Source organism: Poromitra crassiceps (assembly GCF_964638095.1).
Source record: "Poromitra crassiceps genome assembly, chromosome: 8".
Lineage (NCBI taxonomy): Eukaryota > Metazoa > Chordata > Actinopteri > Beryciformes > Melamphaidae > Poromitra > Poromitra crassiceps.
The window spans coordinates 57,300,854-57,304,620 of NC_139629.1; the positions used below are offsets into that span (position 1 = coordinate 57,300,854).

General features: G+C 41.6%; 1 long non-coding RNA gene across 1 annotated transcript; it reads left to right on the top strand.

The window, feature by feature from the left end:
• Positions 1-706: 706 nt before the first annotated feature.
• Positions 707-3,115, top strand: LOC310781131. Its single transcript, XR_014552952.1, has 3 exons — positions 707-817; positions 1,222-1,318; positions 2,076-3,115. It is a non-coding gene; the product is annotated as an uncharacterized lncRNA (long non-coding RNA).
• Positions 3,116-3,767: the final 652 nt, after the last annotated feature.

Consider the following 3,767-nt stretch of genomic DNA (forward strand, 5'->3'; position numbering starts at 1 on the left):
TCAGGTTAATGTGGTCAAGCACTATCCGATTGCAATCTGATCACAGAAAATACGCCAGGCGTCAATGGCCTCTATCCCTGTCTCTGCCTCTCTCTCTCCTCTGTGTCTCTCTTTCCTCTCTCTCTCTCTGCCTGTGTCTCCCGTCGTCTCCTGAAGCCACTGCCGTCTCCACCACCACCCCACCCACACACGAAGTGCCGGAGCGGACTGGGACCCTGTCCCCTCTCCCAACAACGGTAGGGTCCTTATTTAGTCCTTACAAAATCAGCACATGGTTCTCATTACATTATTTTGAAAGTTCTGCCCGGCCCTCAAATTTAAGAGAATTGGGTCTGGAAATTCCTTGCAAAGTCTTTGAATTTGATTTTTAGGAGGTATGAGAACCCTGCAAATGTGACTAAAAAACAACAACATTCAAATAGGCTCTGCAAATATAGTGCAGATGTTCTCAGCATAGTGGTATACAAAGAAGCAAGGATATTAATTTAAATACACAAATACTATATAATATTATTTAGTCAAAAAAATAGATTTGGAATAAATACATTTATCTATTTATTTTTTATATTTTTTTATATTTATTTTTTGCTACTTTGACTCTGATGCGCTGCAGTCTGATCTCAGAAAAAAAATGCATGTTAGTGTCAGGTGATAATGACCTCTATCCCTGTCTCCTTCTCTGCCTCTCTACTGTCTTTCCCTCTGCCTCTGTCTCTCCTGTCGTCTCCTGAAGCCACTGCTGCCTCCACCAGCACCACCCCACCCCTTCCCCATGAAACGGCGGAGCAGCCTGGGACCCGTGATCTCTGCAACAACGGTATGCTAATGTTTTCAAGCACACTATCGGATTGCAATCTGATCACAGACAATGCATGTTAGTACCATCATTTGATGATATAAGTTGAAAAACTTAAATGGATAGGCCACTTTTTGGGGAGTTTAGCGAATTTTCCATATCGCCCCCAATAAACATCGATATACACGTCTTCACAGCAACTGTCCGTGCAGTTTGGAGGGTCGGGGTGTGCAGTAGTTAAATGGACAGCACTAAAACAGGACCAAGCGGATCGCGGCTCAAAGTCAACAAAACACAGTGCCTAAAATATAGTGTAAAATAAATATTCTGGTCAAGAGGTCTGTCTTTTTGTTTTGTTTTGTTTGTTAACTTAAGTTATTTAATTTACCTTGAAGTAAATTTGTATTTTGTTGTTGTTCCAACAGACCAAGTGCAAGCTGTGTTCCCAAACACCAGTGAGGTTCTAATCAGACAGTGCATGGCCCAGAAGTTGAAGGATGTGAGGCAGTGCGACAAAGAACAGTAAGTTTCTCTAGTTTTCTCTATCACTGAAAGTGGGTGTAAAACGTATAGAATGTAACCTGACCTTAATTCATGCTTATATTATATTGATATATCTTAATTAAAATTGGCGGTGTCTGTCACGATTGTGATGTCATCAGTGATGTGATAAACATTTTCCTGCCTGAGGCTAAACTCGTGGGCGTTCTGAGCATGAAGGGGTGGAGGGGATGTGCCACAAGGCATCATCCTCTCTGCCGAAAAGCCATTAGAAGAAGGCTAACCTTGCATCTCCAGGCTCTCTCTGAAAGGAGAAGAGCCGATCTGTGCTCAATTAGTGTTCTGGTCTGATATCTGGTGTATCTCTCTGCCTGTATCGCTCTTTTTTCCCCTGCAGTGTTAGGGTTGTATTCGTTTCATAATAGAGCTGTAATTGTAGTCGGGGCGTAGGGGCACAGATTCTGTTGTAGCATTTTCTGTTGGATTTATTGCATCTCCATCCATTATCCATGGCACATTTTACAGCATCTGTTTTAGGGCATAGGGTGTTGCCCAAAATTCTGAGAATGTTGCTCTATGCATCATAGATTTTGTGTAAGTTATGGGACCATTTGTGAATATAAAGTCCTGAATCAAATGTTTCAGTTCACAGCCGGACTACACTAGGTTTGCCTAGTTTTGGTTGTAATACCCCAGTATGTTTGTGAAATTGCCTTGATTATTCTAATGATATTAAAATTTTCACAGGGCTATTCTAATGATATTAAAATTTTCACAGGGGAACCAACAAGATCAGAAGACTTGTCAGCGGCAGAGAAGGTGTTCCTGAAAGGGACATGACACCCCCAAGTTCTGAAGTCTCACAGGAAGCTGTCCCTGAAAGGGACATGACAGCCCCAAGTTCTGAAGGCTCACAAGAAGCTCACATGACACCCTAGCATAGTTATTACAAAGGGATAGGCCACTTTTTGGGGAGTTTAGCTCGATTGCCATATCCCCCCAATATACACTGTCTTTACAGTCACTCTCGATGCAGTATGGAGAGAGGGGTCATATTTAGCGATAGAACGGTACTGCCGTTCAAAGGCAACAAAACAAAGTGCCAAAAAGCTCTATGTACATCTTGTGACTCGGGTACTAATCCAAAATGCAGAAAAACAATTTTTTGAGGTAAATAAATATTTAGTAAACATCGCTGCCGGGTGTACAGCGCATGTGCAAATAACGCATGCGTGGAAGCGCTGTCCACAGACAAACAAGGAAGTGACCCGGTATGGATTTACTATGGAAATAATGTTTCATGCAACTATGGATTATTATTTCATAGCATGGTGAATAAACTAGTCACAACATGTACACATGTGCATAGAGCTTTAGGCGCTGTGTTTTGTTGCCTTTGAACGGTAGTGCCGCCTCCACTGTTGTATCGCTAAATATGACCCCTCTCTCCATACTGCATCGAGAGTGACCGTAAAGACAGTGTATATTTAGGGTAAGTGGGGACAAAATGGCAATCGAGCTAAACTCCCCAAAAAGTGGCTGTTGCCATCTTTATTTTTCATCCATCAGAGCTGCAGCTTCACCTGCAATTGTTCCATGATCACTGTACATGTACATGCAATCTGTCAATCACTCCCTTTGATTTTGGTCTCCCGTTTGGAGTTGAAGTGGTGGCTGTTGCCATCTTTATTTTTCATCCTTGGGGGGTTTCCCAAAGCTGCAGCTCCGCCTGCTATTGTTCATGATCACTGTACATGCGATCTGTCAAGTCACTCCCTTTGATTTTGGTCTCCCGTTTGGAGTTGAAGTGGTGGCTGTTGCCATCTTTATTTTTCATCCATCAGAGCTGCAGCTTCACCTGCAATTGTTCCGTGATCACTGTACATGCGATCTGTCAATCACTCCCTTTTCTAAAGATGTATGATAAATGCAGTTATGAAAAGGTGAAGTTTTGTTAATAAATAAGATAATTTTATTCTTGTACATGTGTTGTGTGTTGCAAATAACCTACTGGTATGTGTCAAATTGTATGTAATCTGAAATTATGTGGAAAATGTGTCAAAGAAGGGATCATTCACATGTGGTTGTCTACTAATACATGTGAATGTTCCCACATGTGATCTTAGGACATGTGAATTTGTTGTTCATGTTATTCCATCCACATGGGAATATTCCCACATGTAATGTTGAAACCATGTGTGATTCTATGTTTTCCACATGTGGTTTTGGAGAAATGTGTTTTGGTTTTTCACATGTTATTCCAATTGGCATGTAACACATGTCCCAACAATCACATGTGGTTCAAGATCACATGTTGGAAGGTTCATGTGTTTCAACCACATGTGAATATTCCCACATGTGATCTTGAACCACATGTGGTTGTTGGACATGGAAATTACACATTTCAACCACATGTTGAATCACATGTGAAAAACCAAAACGTGTGCCAAAACCACATGTGGTCCACAAC